The sequence below is a fragment of the Miscanthus floridulus genome, chromosome 1, assembly GCF_019320115.1.
Source record: "Miscanthus floridulus cultivar M001 chromosome 1, ASM1932011v1, whole genome shotgun sequence".
NCBI classification, from domain to species: domain Eukaryota; kingdom Viridiplantae; phylum Streptophyta; class Magnoliopsida; order Poales; family Poaceae; genus Miscanthus; species Miscanthus floridulus.
The window spans coordinates 92,384,536-92,402,377 of NC_089580.1; the positions used below are offsets into that span (position 1 = coordinate 92,384,536).

At 41.9% G+C, this 17,842-nt stretch overlaps 1 pseudogene; it reads left to right on the top strand.

Moving 5' to 3' along the window:
- The first annotated feature begins 16,320 nt into the window (after window positions 1-16,320).
- On the top strand, window positions 16,321-17,729 carry LOC136460295 (protein FAR1-RELATED SEQUENCE 5-like; annotated as a pseudogene).
- Window positions 17,730-17,842: the final 113 nt, after the last annotated feature.

Sequence of the window (17,842 nt, forward strand, 5' to 3'; positions counted from 1 at the left end):
GAATATTTTGAATCTTACATCTAGGAAGCTACGCGTGTCATCGTCTTTGACTCTCGGACGAAAGCGCTCAATGTCTTCAATGGAGCATTTGAGGGTATTGCCCTGCAATAAAGTTCTCAGTAATAATACTTCTGAACAGATAGCAATAGGTTTTGTTTTCTTTTGTACAACAATCTAACATATTATAAGGATGCTACGGCTCGAAGGTGTCACTAACTAAAATAGATACCTCTAACACATAATATAATGGTATGCAACTTAATGTAGAAAAATAAAGCAACTGACTTACCACTCTGTCCAAGATTGGTCCTGCCTCCACCTGCCTTCCTGCACGAGTAGATTGGTCGTACGCCGTGTCTTCATTGTCGGAGGACTCGATGTCGGCGTAGTATCTTCTGTCCACTGTACCCTCAGCCTGCAATGTGTCGCACGCTAGTACCAGGCTTGGTACCGCCTGAACTCATAGTTCGTGTGTGGCTCGTTGTTCTCGCCCACGTTGTTGTGCATCTCCTCCCATTGCTCAATGTAGTACTGGTGGTGCTTCTCCTAGTCAAAAATCTTTCTATTCTTCTAACGATCCAATCTGCACATATGTCATCATTACTTGAATCCATGTACATGTCACCATATTAATGGAAATGGACCATCATGAGACATTTGAAATAGTAAAACACTTACTTGTGTAAGTCAACGCCAGTTGAGAACAAAGCCGTTGGCCAAAGCTGTCTCACTCCAAATTGGCGTGCAACTCTATCTAGCAGGTGAAACTCGACAGCATAGAAACAGATTAGAGGGCACCTCATCCTATAGAAGTCGTCATCGAACCCACACATGTTGCTCAAATGAAAAGGAAGTACCCCCTCTCCATTGTACGGCTCCCACGACACCTGCAACATGTCCAAACAAGATGTTAGATGGTATACTAAACCATTTCCAACCAGCATGGGAAATAAAATTTACTTACACTAGACGCCATGAGCGTGTCTAGCTCGTTTGTGAACTCAATGTACGCCCGCTGTAATCTTGCGTGCGGAACCCTAACCTGATCCCAAAGGTACGCCCACGTCAGCTGCCGACGTGGAGGCTGACCTGGGAACCACTCATGAGGAGCTAGAACCTCAGGACGGCCAACTGGTAGATGAGCCCACATCCACAACTAAAGCAGGTACATGCATCCACCAAGTGACACTATAGACAAAGTTCGACGACACCCCTCGCAAAGCTGCCGGTAAAGAAAACCCAAGACTGTAGAGCCCTAGCTGTACTAACCCGCCTAGTCCCAGTCACTGAGGCAGTGGACCCACATCCATGATGCAGTGTCACCCATGGCATCGGGGAAGAGAACGCAGGCAAACAGGTGTAGGATCCATGCCCTATAGTAGTACCCAACTGTCTCCTCATCTGCCTCCTCAGGGCACTGTGTGAACTATTGTCGAAGCTAGGAGATTAGAACTCTAGAAATGCGAGCCCCTTGCTCATCAACCTCACGCCCAAGGAAGGCCTCTACTCGTGCTCTCCAGCCTTCTGACCTGCACTGCCCGGTGACTACAGTGCCATGAATCCTCAGGCCTAGCATCTTCTGATAGTCCTAGAGCGTAACTGTCATCTCCCCGAAAGGTAGGTGGAAGCTATGAGTCTCTGGCCGCCACCTACATTTTAGACAAAGCAAAATTACATGTCAAAAAGGCAAGCGCGTGAACAAATAGCCATGAATGGAGGCAATGATTGAAGATAATACCTGTCAACCAACGCAATTATGGCCGCTGAGTTGAACTTGGGCAACCCACGACAAACCTAAAAAGAGATGACATCCAGGCCAGCTCTTTGTAAGAAAGGTGTGTACCTGTCATCGTACTGCATGTCCAAGAACCCATTGTGGGTTCTAGGATGAAGGAGCGGAAGGTCCTGCATGGAATAAAACATAGTCTCATGTTACTTCATGAACATATGTACGTTCACAAAAAATTTGAACAAAACATATAGATTAATACCTGCCCCGCCGCTATGAGACGTCCTCGGTGGGTCGATGTGGCAGAACCTCCTAAGTTATAGGGCCCACATGCACCTATCACTGTCCGACGACCTTTGACATTTATGCATATGTTTCCAATAACTTAAAAAGACTGTCGGGTGTCCTCGGGGAACCCCGAATCATCCACAATTTTCGAGCAGGATCACGTTACAGAGTCATTGTAGTATTACACATTTATTCAAACATCAACACCAGAGTAAAAACAGCGGAAGTCTTACGGTAACATAGTTTACAAACCAGTTGTTTCAAACCTTACAAACTAAGTTCAATAATTATTACAAACCATAGTAGTAGTGGAGTGGCATAATTAACATATACATAACACACAAAATAAACATCCTGCCCAAGGATCACACATTTACTTCTCATCGTCAGAACGAACGATAGTCATGCAGCACGATCCAAAACAGATCTGCTCATGAGGCTCACCTGCAACAAGGGGTCAATGAACCCTGAGTACAAAAGTACTCAACAAGACTTAACCGAAATAAAACTAATAGAACTCAGGAATGCCGGCTCATGGGATTCAAGGTATGGCTTTAACAATAATCAAAGTTCTTTTGCGTAAAAGCTCTTTAACAAAATTCTTTAATCCCAAGGTAAAACTTTATAAGTACCACATATGAATCTGCCATGATCCGTAATGAGAACATGAACTTCATATCAATCTTTTTCGCAAACCTTTCTCAAGTCCCAGTTATTAATACTACGATGATGAATAGTGAGTTGAGTCTCCATAATCGAGGAGCAACGACGATTCAAACCGATTAAAAACCCAGCTGGGAATTCCAGACCACACGACATATGCAGGTCCCCGACCTACATATATCAACCTACTCTCGGATCCTCTAAAGCAAGAACGGGTCCGCGCCACCCGAGAATACAGTACTCCACCAATCCAGCCCATTGCCACGTGGGTACATGCTATTCCCGCCATCTCTCCACTCCTAGTGCGCGAGTAGCCATTCTCGTAATAGAATTACCAAGTTTAGGCTTACCAGAGTATGTGGTTAGTACTACAAATTCTCACCTCATGCAATTCAACAACGGACGTGCCTTAATCGACACAGGCGGAAAGAACCCGCTCATAAGACCTCCATGTCTTGTGGCTCACACACACCGAGTCCGCCCGGTCTAGATTTATTACTCCACATTCCCATATCACATGATATCATAAGTAACCAAGGTTCCATTTGAAACTTGCATGTGACAGTTAATCACCTAACTTCATCGTTCTACGCATAGCTAAGCAAAACTAGGCATATACGAATTTAAAACTGGTAATATGGTAAATATGGAATAACAAGGTTGGTAATGCACCAATTAGGCTCTTACTTAACTCCTAATCACTTAATGCAGTAACGGAAAGCAAAAGCAAAATTAATTTATAAAACACAAGATAGGGTTGTATGCATCCAGGGCTTGCCTTCGTTGACGGAAAAGTCTGGTTCCTACGACGTTTCACAAGTATTCGATCCGACCTCAATAGATGGATTAACCTCCTCAACAACTTGATTAACTACCACGTGTTCACCTTCGTTCACTACACGTAATAACAATGCCATGTTTAACATGATGCGGAATACGAAACATGATACTCGATGATGGATGCAAAATTAATAATTTGAATACAACTTTCCTTCGCGGTACAGTTGCAAGTCAAACAGACTAAATCTTTTTCGTAACACATACATTAATTGCCAAGGATCATTATCAACTAATGACCCAAGGTCATCACTCAATCCAAAATTTCAAACAAAACCTAAATCATTAAAGGTTACTATTTGCTTTTATGAATTAATTATTTAATTCAAAATTATGAAATAAATCAACTTATTCTAATTGAACTCAAAATTTTACTACATGTTCATTACATGATAACTAAGTGGCAAAACAAATTTCATAATTTTTGGACAATTAAATAAGCCAAGAAAAATCATGGAAATCCATTTATTAATAAATTGAGCAATTTTTATCACATTCAAAAAGTACAGAAAAACATTATTTCATATTTTTCTTAAATACTATACATCACATAGAAATCACACAAAAAATTTCATAATTTTTGGAGCTCTAAATAAACCTACACAAAAATAACAAAAATAGACACTATTCATTCAAATCTGAAAATAGAAAAATCCATTTGAACGTTGAGTCACTGACAACCCGACCCCACCTGTCATCCCTAACCTCCGACGTTGACCATGGCAGCGACGGCTCTGACCAGCGATTCCTCGCCGACGGTGAGATCACCGGCGATGGCGATAGCACCAACATGTTCTACACTACTAGGCACACCTATAGACGTACTTAGATGTACCGATTATGACTCAATTCTAGCTCAACGTCGACCATGGCGGACACGGCGCCTCGGCGGTACTACGCCGGCGACTATAGGCCGGTAGCGGTTAAACTAAAGGTCAAGGAAGCACCAGCAGCTTACCCTGAACACAACTGAGCAGATAACAAGGTCGGAGAAACAACTATGATGCGGGTCGATGTCCACAGTGATCACGGCGGCGCAAGGGTCGTCGGTGATGGTGTGCCGGCGACTAAAGTGGACAAAATGGCCAAGCAACAATGAAATTAGCACTACGGCATCGAGACGAAGCCAAAGGTACACCAATCAAGGGCAATGGCTCACCGACGGGCTCTGGCCACGGAGAGGTCGGTGGTGGCGGTGCTTCGGCCGGCTCTGAGGAAGAAAACAGCGTGCGGTGACACTGGACTGCTAGAGGTGAAGCAAACAGGCCAGGAATGAGGGAGAGTGCGGGGCGGAGAGAATGGCAGACGCAATTGGCATGAGGCGCGACGGTGAGGACGAATTCCGTGAGCGTAGCAAGGTCATCGGCGATGGCGGAAACATAGCAAGGGAGAAGAGCAACGACGACGACGGTTCAGGCTAAAAAGGGTGGCCAGGAAGCTCAAGGAAGCCATGATGAAGCCTTTACCACGCCAACGCGATGCCAAGGACGGCCACGACGTGCCTGGAGCGCCGAAGAAGGTCGCCGGCCATGTAGCTACGGCGGTGAACACTGTTCACAGTATTTACAAGTTTGTCATTCGCCAAAATTCACAAATTACTCTCAAATTTTTATAACAACTCAAAAATCTCCAAAAACAAAAGTTGTTCAAAATAAAAAGTTCTACAACTTTGCTTTTATAACCAACTCCTAATTCGGTCTAGATTTTGAAATGAACTTTTGAATTCAAATAGGGAAATTTAACGAATTACGCCTTTTTGAATTACTCAAAATTTTTCTAAACAACTTGAAAAACTCCAAAAACAAACTTTGTATAACTTGTCAAGCTCTACACTTTTGCTTTTGGGCTCAACCCCAAAATATGCTTAGATTTTGAAATGGATTTTCAGGGTAGGATTTAAATGCTGAAAATCAGGATTTTCTAGAAAAATTCAAATCCAAACCAAATTTTGACATGATTCAAACACTTCAATTCAACACTCATAACACAAATGTAAACTTGTTTTAGTGAATGCATATCCAAGTTTGCAATTTGACCAAATGCCTTGCAACGCATATGATGACATGTCATGTTTTTAATATTTAAACACCCGGGGTGTTACAATCATTCCCCCTAAAAGAAATCTCGCCCCAAGATTCAAAGCCATAGAGTAAGTAATGGAAAAGGAAATGTGTCAGTCCAAAAACATCTAGAACTTGTCCATAAAACAACTGAGGTTCCTTTACAAAACACAATTTGTACAACCGAACTCAACTAACATTACTCTATTCTATATGGACGCTAGAAACTCTGGAAACTTTTCTAACAAGTAATCTTCTGATTCCAAAGTAGCTTCCTCTTCTAAATGTTGATTCCATTGTATTTTATAGAACTTGATTGTCCATCTTCGAGTAACACGATCTTTCTGATCTAACACTCGGATAGGATATTCAGAATAAGTTAAATCCGGTTCTAGTTCCACTCTTTCAACTTCAATATTCTGTTCAGGCACTCGGAGACACTTCTTCAATTGAGAAACATGGAACACATCATGCACAGCTGCGAGATGTTCAGGTAATTTCAAGCGATATGCTACTTTTCCATACCTCTCCAAAATTTGATACGGTCCAATGTATCGGGGTGCCAACTTTCCTTTAACACCAAAACGGTTAACTCCCTTCATTGGTGATACTTTCAGATATACAAAATCTCCTTTGTTGAATACCAATGGTCTCTGCCGTCTATCCGCATAACTCTTTTGGCGGGATTGAGCTATCTTCAGATTACTCTGTATTTGCCTAACCTTGTCTTCTGTTTCTTTCACAAGGTCAACTCCAAAGAATCTTCTTTCTCCAGGCTCAGACCAACTCAATGAGGTTCTGCATCTACGACCATAGAGTGCTTCAAATGGAGCCATTCTAATGCTTTCCTGATAACTATTGTTGTATGAGAACTCGGCCAAAGGTAAGCACTCATCCCACTTATTGGAGTAGTTAAGGACACAACATCTTAACATGTCTTTAAGTACTTGATTGACTCTTTCAGTCTGCCCATCAGTCTACGGATGATAAGCTGTACTATATAGAAGTTTGGTACCTAACGAAGCATGTAAGTGTTTCCAAAAGCTGGAGACAAACTATGTACCCCTATCTGACACTATGGTTTTTTGGTACCCCATGCAAACTCATGATTCTTGCTAAGTACATCTTAGCATATTGGATCATGGGATATATTGTCTTGACTGGAAGAAAATATGCTGATTTGGTTAGTCGATCTACAATAACCCATACTGAATCAAATCCCTTTGATGTCTTGGGTAGACCAACAATAAAATCCATACTTATGTACTCCCACTTCCAAGATGGAATAGGCAATGGTTGTAATTCACCAGCAGACCTCAAATGTATAGCTTTCACCTTTTGACAAGTATCACACTTCGCTATATATCTAGCAATCTCTATTTTCATTTTAGTCCACCAGAATCTTTGCTTCAAATCATGGTACATCTTGTTGCTTCCCGGATGGATAGATAACCTAGTAGCATGTGCCTCATCTAGAATTGACTGCCGCAACTCAGGAACTTTTGGTACCACCAGGCAATTCTTGAACCATAACACATTTTCATCATCTATGCTAAAGCATTCCACTTTTCCATTCTTGACTTTTTCCTTGATATGGGCTATACCCTTGTTTTTCTTCTGAGCAGCAATAACTTTTGCGACTAAGGGCATCTACAACCACATTTGCTTTACCCGGGTGATAATGTACTTCCAAATCATAATCCTTAATCAGTTCCAACCATCTTCTTTGTCGCATGTTCAATTCTGACTGAGTAAAGATATACTTTAAGCTCTTGTGGTCTGTATACATATGACACGTATTACCAAGCAGGTAATGCCGCCAAATCTTCAGAGCATGAACCACAACTGCTAACTCCAGATCATGAGTCGGATAGTGTTCTTCATGCTGCTTAAGTTGCCTAGACGTATAGGCAATGACTCTGCCTTCTTGCATTAACACACATCCAATACCAATACCTAAAGCATCACAATACACGTCAAACGGCTTCTCGATATTAGGTTGGGCTAATACTGGTGCAGTAGTCAACAGTCTCTTCAAGGTCTGGAAAGCCTTTTCACAATCAGATGACCAAACAAATTTAACTTGGTTCTTCAACAATTCAGTTATGGACTTTGATATTTTAGAGAATTCTGAAATAAACCAACGGTAATACCCTGCCAATCCCAGAAAACTCTGAACTTGATGCACTATGGTTGGCGGTTTCCAATCAAGCACATCACTTACTTTGCCGGGATCAATTACAACTCCTTCGGCTGACAAGACATGTCCAAGAAATTGCACTTCCTTAAGCCAAAAATCACACTTGCTGAACTTGGCATATAGTTGATGTTCTCTCAAGCGGGTCAGAACAATTCTGAGATGTTCTGCATGTTCTTTCTTATTCTTGGAATATACTAGAATGTCATCAATAAACACCACTACAAATTTGTCTAGCTCAGGCATGAATACTGAGTTCATTAGATACATGAAATGAGCTGGAGCATTTGTCAAACCAAAAGACATTACCAAGTATTCATATAATCCATATCTTGTGGTAAACGCCGTTTTGGGAATATCTTCAGGCTTTATCTTGATTTGGTGATATCCTGATCTCAAATCTATCTTGGAGAAAACTTTGGCTCTGGCCAATTGATCAAAAAGCAAATCTATCCGAGGTAATGGATACTTATTCTTGATGGTCACTTCATTCAACGGATGATAGTCAACACATAACCTCAAGGTCTCATCTTTCTTTTTCACAAAAATTGCCGGACATCCCCAAGGTGAGGAACTAGGTTGAATAAATCCCTTCTTAATTAATTCTTGTAACTGAGCCTTCAACTCGGCCAATTCCTTAGGTGGCATCCTATAAGCTCTCTGAGAAATCGGAGCTGTTCTAGGTTGTAACTCTATGTTAAATTATACATCCCTATCAGGTGGTAGACCGGGTAAATCTTTAGGAAACATATCCAGAAATTCACACACTACCGGAATATCTCTAATCTCTTTGACAGCAGTTGCACAAATCTTGCCCATTGATCTTCTTAGGGTTGGAAGTTGGATGAGAAGTTGAGAATTACTATCAGGCAAACTTACTCTTAAAGTCCTATTCAAAGCATCTATAATAGCCTTATGCTGATACATCCAATTCATTCCCAAGATTACATCTATATCCTGATCCTTAAGGATAATCATGGTAGTGGGAAAAATATGCCCACCCAGGTTTACGGGTACCTGGTATACTATTTCCTTAGTACACAGACGTCCCCCGGGCGACTGTATAAAGAAACTTTTCTTTGTTGCCCCAATTGAAATTTTATGCTTCACGACAAATGTTCTATTGATGAATGAATGCAATGCGCCAGAATCAAAAAGTATAACTGCAGGGTGATTGGCAACAGGAAACATACCCATCATCATGGGCTCCCCTTCTGGAATTTCTCCAGCTTGAATATAGAACACCCGTCCTGTTTTCCTCTCATCTTTGCCCTTCTGAGCATTCTGATTGGGGTTCTTGTTTGGTGCCTGACCCTGTTGTTGATTGGCAGGGACCTTCTGATAATTTTGATTAACCTGCCTAGGATATAGACATTCCCTAGAGAAATGACCAGTCCTTCCACAATTGTAACACGGATAGTTGTGACCCTGGGACGTTGGAGCATTGCTACCAGGAGCATTGTTGACTGTGAGTTCGGATAGGTTATAGCAGGACGGACATTTGACTGTTGCCCGGCTTGAGACTATGGCGGGCGGTAAGAAGGACGATTATGATGTACTGGATGATAAATCACCCTCTACCTCTTCTGATTTCCCCCAAAAGATCCAGACGGCATACTCTTTTTCTTTTTGAGCTCCTTATGCTGCCGATACTTTGACTCTGAAGCAATTGCAATATTTACTGCCTCATGATAAGTGACATTGGTGCAAGTTGTCATCATTGTTTGCAGCTTGGTATTCAAACCTCTCATAAAACACCTCTTCTTCTTGGCATCAGTATTAACATGTTCGGATGCATATTGTGACAGGTGATTGAATCTTCCCACATACTGCATCACTGTTTGATCTCCTTGTTTCAAAGCAAGGAATTCATCTAACTTCATTGCCATCACTCCTTCAGGGATATAATGGGCTCTAAAGGCAGTACGGAACTTAGCCCAAGTTATTGGAATGCCAGCAGGTTGCATAGCCACTAAGTTTGCCCACCAAGCACTTGCTGCTCCTCTAAGTTGCTGGGCGGCAACGCAAGTTTCTGATACTCCGTGCATGGAATAAGGTCAAATTTCTGCTCCATGGTTCGAAGCCAGTCATCAGCCTCCAATGGTTCATCTACCTTGGTGAACACCGGTGGTCTTGTGTCTGTAAAGTCAACATATGTAGCCTCCTGTCTGTTATGGTGATGACCACGGTTTCCTTGCATCTGATTCTGATTACTTAGAGCGATCTCAAGAAGCAAACAAGAATTTTCAGCCGTCACATTGACAAGTGCGGTTATAGCATCAGCTAGATTTGTTGGAACTGGTGGCGGATCTAGAATACCATCCTCATCTTGTGAAGTTCTAGGAACATACGAACCCCACGTACGACGCATCTGCTCATAACAAACCAAACTTTATTCACAAGCCTTTATTGAATTGCACAAACGCTTACTCCAGACACATTACATAGGGTTTACTACTATAAACACCAGAACCTATAAGTACCAAAACAAGATACATAGCTTAACCATAATTAACTATTATACAACTCTACTCTTTTCCGTGATAACTTCAAACTTTAGACTCGGTATCCATTCCGGAATTATTACCGCCTTCATCATCACTTTCATTGATCATTACTAATTCTTCAGGATCTTCTTCTTCTTCCTCTTCCGATTCGTTATCATCGGCAAGGATGACACCGGGGTCCATGGCATCAGCTTGAGGCTCATGATTCGGGTTTAGTAGATTGCTAAGCCTATGAACTTCCTCATGTAGATAGGTATTATGTTCTTCAAAATCTTCTACATAGAATTCTAGCTCATGAGTTCTAGCTCTAGCGACATTTTCCCTATGCCAAGCCTCATTTCGTCCCTCCACCGTACGAACTAACATGCTTTTGCAGTTCCTGTGTGCGGTGGTGAGATGCCTCAATTGATCCTATAATTCTCCTACCTGTATAGCATCCAAAGCCCTATCTCTAGTAGCTTGTGCTCATTCTGCGGAAATTCTCTGTATCTCTGCCTGGGGATCAGGCCTAGAACTGCTACTGCTAGCACCATCGTTTTTAGGGGCAAGTTGGTGACGAGGAACTCCTTTGGGTCCAGTGGACTTATGGGGCGTCATCTTGGCACGAGCCATACTATAGGAAACCAATTTAATCCAAGTAAGACCATTTGATTAAAGTCTAAAGAGCAGCTATGATGGATTACATTACTCAAACCAGTCTCACTACTCAACTCCAGACTAAGAGGTGAAGGAAGTAACGAGTGAATTAATAATGATGCATGAATCGTTCTTACGAACAAAAACATCAAAGTTTATAATGCACATAAACAACATTTATTTTTATATAGGGCATAATAAGATTACTACTCCACCACACAAAACCTTTTTAATCAAATATGGAATGGTGAGAAAGAAATAAAACAAGTCAGAAGCAATTTGGACCAAATTATCAAGTTAGATTTATTCATCCCAAATCATTTTGAAGTTTTTGTAAAACAATACAACAAAAACCTTGTAACGATCGCTCTGATACCATTCTGTGGCAGAACCTCCTAAGTTATAGGGCCCACATGCACCTGTCACTGTCCGACGACCTTTGACATTTATGCATATGTTTCTAATAACTTAAAAAGACTGTCGGGTGTCCTCGGGGAACCCCGAATCATCCACGATTTCCGAGCAGGATCACGTTATAGAGTCATTGCAGTATTACACATTTATTCAAACATCAACACCAGAGTAAAAACAGCGGAAGTCTTACGGTAATATAGTTTACAAACCAGTTGTTTCAAACCTTACAAACGAAGTTCGATAATTATTACAAACCATAGTAGTAGTGGAGTGGCATAATTAACATATACATAACACACAAAATAAACATCCTGCCCAAGGATCACACATTTACTTCTCATCGTCAGAACGAATGATAGTCATGTAGCACGATCCAAAATAGATCTGCTCATGAGGCTCACCTGCAACAAGGGGTCAACAAACCCTGAGTACAAAAGTACTCAACAAGACTTAACCGAAATAAAACTAATAGAACTCAGGAATGCCGGCTTATGGGTTTCAAGGTATGGCTTTAACAATAATCAAAGTTCTTTTGCGTAAAAGCTCTTTAACAAAATTCTTTAATCCCAAGGTAAAACTTTATAAGTACCACATATGAATCTACCATGATCCGTAATGAGAACATGAACTTCATATCAATCTTTTTCGCAAACCTTTCTCAAGTCCCAGTTATTAATACTACGATGATGAACAGTGAGTTGAGTCTCCATAATCGAGGAGCAACGACGATTCGAACCGATTAAAAACCCAGCTGGGAATTCCAGACCACACGACATATGTAGGTCCCCGACCTACATATATCAACCTACTCTCAGATCCTCTAAAGCAAGAACGGGTCCGCGCCACCCGAGAATACAGTACTCCACCAATCCAGCCCATTGCCATGTGGGTACACGCTATTCCCGCTATCTCTCCACTCCCAGTGCGCGAGTAGCCATTCTCGTAATAGAATTGCCAAGTTCAGGTTTACCGGAGTATGTGGTTAGTACTACAAATTCTCACCTCATGCAATTCAACAACGGACGTGCCTTAATCGACACAGGCGGAAAGAACCCGCTCATAAGACCTCCATGTCTTGTGGCTCACACACACCGAGTTCGCCCGGTCTAGATTTATTACTCCACATTCCCATATCACATGATATCATAAGTAACCAAGGTTCCATTTGAAACTTGCATGTGATAGTTAATCACCTAACTTCATCGTTCTACGCATAGCTAAGCAAAACTAGGCATATACGAATTTAAAACTGGTAATATGGTAAATATGGAATAACAAGGTTGGTAATGCACCAATTAGGCTCTTACTTAACTCCTAATCACTTAATACAGTAACGGAAAGCAAAAGCAAAATTAATTTGTAAAACACAAGATAGGGTTGTATGCATCCGGGGCTTGCCTTCGTTGACGGAAAAGTCCGGTTCCTGCGATGTTCATAAGTATTCGATCCGACCTCAACAGACGGATTAACCTCCTCAACAACTTGATTCACTACCACGTGTTCACCTTCGTTCACTACACGTAATAACAATGCCATGTTTAACATGATGCGGAATACGAAACATGATACTCGATGATGGATGCAAAATTAATAATTTGAATACAACTTTCCTTCGCGGTACAGTTGCAAGTCAAACAGACTAAATCTTTTTCGTAACACATACATTAATTGCCAAGGATCATTATCAACTAATGACCCAAGGTCATCACTCAATCCAAAATTTCAAACAAAACCTAAATCATTAAAGGTTACTATTTGCTTTTATGAATTAATTATTTAATTCAAAATTATGAAATAAATCAACTTATTCTAATTGAACTCAAAATTTTCGTACATGTTCATTACATGATAACTAAGTGGCAAAACAAATTTCATAATTTTTGGACAATTAAATAAGCCTAGAAAAATCATGGAAATCCATTTATTAATAAATTGAGCAATTTTTATCACACTCAAAAAGTATAGAAAAATATTATTTAATATTTTTCTTAAATACTATACATCACAGAGAAATCACACAAAATTTTCATAATTTTTGGAGCTCTAAATAAACCTACACAAAAATAACAAAAACAGACACTATTCATTCAAATCTGAAAATAGAAAAATCCATTTGAACGTTGAGTCACTGACAACCCGACCCCACCTGTCATCCCTAACCTCCGACGTTGACCACGGCAGCGACGGCTCTGACCAACGATTCCTCGCCGACGGTGAGATCACCGGCGATGGCGATAGCACCAACATGTTCTACACTACTAGGCGCACCTATAGACGTACTTAGATGTACCGATTATGACTCAATTCTAGCTCAATGTCGACCATGGCGGACACGGCGCCTCGGCGGTACTACGTTGGCGACTACAGGCCGGTAGCGGTTAAACTAAAGGTCGAGGAAGCACCAGCAGCTTACCCTGAACACAACTAAGCAGATAACAAGGTCGGAGAAGCAACTGTGACGCGGGTCGATGTCCAAGGTGATCACGGCGGCGCAAGGGTCATCGGTGATGGTGTGCCGGCGACTAAAGTGGACAAAACGGCCAAGCAACAATGAAATTAGCACTATGGCATCGAGATGAAGCCAAAGGTACACCAATCAAGGGCAACGGCTCACCGACGGGCTCTGGCCACGGAAAGGTCGGTGGTGGCGGTGCTTCGGCCGGCTCTGAGGAAGAAAACGGCGTGCGGTGACACTGGACTGCTAGAGGCAAAGCAAATAGGCCAGGAATGAGTGAGAGTGCGGGGCAGAGAGAATGGCAGATGCAATTGGCATGAGGCGCGATGGTGAGGACGAATTCCGTGAGCGCAGCAAGGTCACCGGCGATGGCGGAAACAGAGCAAGGGAGAAGAGCAACGACGACGACGGTTCAGGCTAAAAAGGGTGGCCAGGAAGCTCAAGGAAACCACGACGAAGCCTTTACCGCGCCAACACGACACCAAGGACGGCCATGATGCGCCTGGAACACCGAAGAAGGTCGCCGGCCATGTAGCTACGGCGGTGAACACTGTTCACAGTATTTACAAGTTTGCCATTCGCCAAAATTCACAAATTACTCTCAAATTTTTATAACAATTCAAAAATCTCCAAAAACAAAAGTTGTTCAAAATCAAAAGTTCTACAACTTTGCTTTTATAACCAACTCCTAATTCGGTCTAGATTTTGAAATGAACTTTTGAATTTAAATAGGGAAATTTAACGAATTACGCCTTTTTGAATTACTCAAAATTTTTCTAAACAACTTGAAAAACTCCAAAAACAAACTTTGTATAACTTGTCAAGCTCTACACTTTTTCTTTTTGGCTCAACCCCAAAATATGCTTAGATTTTGAAATGGATTTTCAGGGTAGGATTTAAATGCTGAAAATCAGGGTTTTCTGGAAAAATTCAAATCCAAACCAAATTTTGACATGATTCAAACACTTCAATTCAACACTCATAACACAAATGTAAACTTGTTTTAGTGAATGCATATCCAAGTTTGTAATTTGACCAAATGCCTTGCAATGCATATGATGACATGTCATGTTTTTAATATTTAAACACCCGGGGTGTTACAGTCGCCTCGTACGTCGGGTCGAGTAGGTGGAATTGCGTCATCCTACAAAAAAAGTCAATGAACTAGAAATTCAATATACAATGAAACATGAACTTAGAAATATACAAGTAATTGACACAATTACATGTATAAATTGAGACATGCATAATTAATTAAATGAAAACGACAAATATGAAATAATGAAAACAACCAATAGTCGCACCTCACTAATCTGCCAATGGCAACTGCGTGAATTGTGGCCAAGTCTACCACACTTGCCGCACTCATACTGCTCGGGGTCAGTAAGAAATGGGGTTCCTCTCACATGCCTCGTTCTTTCAGGTATCTGATCCATACCCATCCTGTGCCTCGTCCTCTTTCTTGATCTACACTTGTTCCAACGGTAAGCTGGATCGCAATATACTTTGGCCCATCATATGGAGGACACTCTCTAGGGTCCCAGAAAGGCACAAAGCGGGGGCTCCATGTGTGCACAAGCGTGTCGACACTGCACTCGTGAGGTATCCTGCTCTTGATATTATAGTTGCGATGCCTAGCTGCTGCCATCAAATGGGAACATAGAAAGTGGTACTGCCTTGGTTTACCACAAGTGCATTTGAAATCTTGGAGGATAACCATATGCATCCTCGACTCTCAGACCTTGTCATCGGACGTTGTACCGCCCCTATGCTCGACTTGATAAGTCCCTGTAGCGTGGTCAAAGCATGTAACCTCATGTGTGCTAGCCCTTTCATTTACCTTCTCTAGGTGTGCCTTTGGTTTCGGAGCCCATATCTCTCCATCACTCCGCAACTTCAATGCATGGGCGTGTCTATCGTTGAACCAGGCAACAAGCTTGTAGAAGGTGAATTGAATGATTACATTCATGGGCATACCACATATCCCCAATAGCAACTTATTGAATGACTCTGCCATGTTGCTACACTGAAACTCGTACCTCAATGACCACAATGAGATGACTCTTCGGAAGTTTGTTTGCTGCCGTCAAGGTTTCCGTGAAGAGAAGTAGCTGAAGAGGGCGATTAAGAAGCGAAAGCCGCGGAATATTACCCGTGTTGGATGCCTTGCTAAATTTGTGATTGCACGAGATCAGATCACAGGGCAGTGGTATGTGAAGGATTTCATCGATGAACACAACCATCCGATGGTGCCAGCAGAGCTTACTTGTCTGCTACATTCACATAGAAGAATCAACGATGAGCAGAAAGCTGAGATTGTGGAGATGGAGAGTTCTGGGATCCGCAAACACAAGATAATGGATATTTTAGAAATGCAGTATGGTGAGTATGATAAGGTTGGGTGTACAACAAGGGACTTGTATAATTTCTGCCATCGCTATAAGGCGGAGACAATTGCTGCCGGTGACACTTAAACAGTCATCAGTTACCTGACGGAACTTTAGCGCAGAGATCCTGATTTCTTTTTCAAGTACATGGTTGATGGGGAAGGACAACTGAAGGGACTATTCTGGTGTGATAGTCAATGTCTGCTTGATTATGAAGCATTTGGTGATGTCATTGTATTTGATAGCACCTACAAAACTAATCGGTACAACCTACCCCTTGTTCCTTTTGTTGGGGTGAATCACGATCGAAGCACAGTTATTTTTGGATGTGGAATTATTTCTCATGAGAATATTGAGTCATATGTGTGGTTGCTGAGAACATTTTCCGAGGCCATGATTCAGAAGCATCCGATCTCCATGATCACTGATGGAGACCTTGCTATGTTGAGAGCAATCAGGCTGGTGTGGCCGAATTCATCGCATAGGCTCTGCATATGGCATATTGAGCAGAACATTGTGCGTAATCTTAAGGATGATGTTGTCAAGGATGAATTCAGGAGTTTCCTTTATGATTGTTGGTCCATAGAAGAGACCGAGAGAAAATGGCAGGAATTTTTGGATAAGCATAAGGTTACAAATAAGGAGTCATGATTGTATCAAATGTATGATATGAGGGAAATCTAGTGTGCTTCGTATCATGCTGGTAAGTGCTACTTAGGACTGAGGAGCAACCAACGGAGTGAGAGCCTAAACTCTAGGCTTCATATACGTCTAGATCGTAAAATGACACTGCTTGACATGGTAAAGCATGTGGAGCACTGCCTTTCAAGGCTGCGCACAAATGAGGCAAAGTTGGACACTGATGCATTGCAATCTGAGGCATGCACAGAACCAGATGATTCAATTATTGAGATAGAAGCCGTGAAATCGTTCACTCCAACAATTTTCACCACGGTGCAGTTCAGCATAAAGGCAGCCAAGAAGTGTTTTTCGATTGACATTCTAGATGGCGATAATATGAGTGAGTATATTGTTGGCAGGAAGGATAAAGGAGACATGATGTACTATGTCAAATGTCAATTTTGTGATGAAGGCAATCTAAAGGGAATTTCTTGTTCTTGTGGTAAGTTACAATCGATTGGAACCCCCTGCTCACACATCTTCTTTGTATTGGGCGATCTGGATGAAGACAAGCTTCCAGACTGTTGTGTTTCGAAAAGGTGGACAATGGGGGGGCAAAGAGTGCATTTCCTCCGAAAAGGAAGAGCACCATGTATGACTATTTCGAAAGCCTACAGAGGTACCGTGAGCTACGCAATATCGGTCAAGCTGCAGCCTTCGCAGCATCTCGTTCACTTGAATCATATGAGCGGCTGAAACACGTTCTGCAGGATGAAGTTGCTATGAACCTACCAAATGAAGGAGATAACAGAGGCAAGAGGTATGGTCCGGTGCTACCACAAGCCCCGGATGTTGATTCTGTAGCGTTCAGTAATGGCCCTGTTCGGCTCGCTGAATCTTGGCTGAAATTGGCTGAAAAACACTGTTCTGACTGAAATGTTGTGAGAGAAAAATACTGTTCCAGCTGAAAAAAGAAGCCGAACAAGCCGGATATAGGGTAAGCCGAACAGAGCCAATGTGCTGGATCCCTTGCATGTGCCTGGAAGAG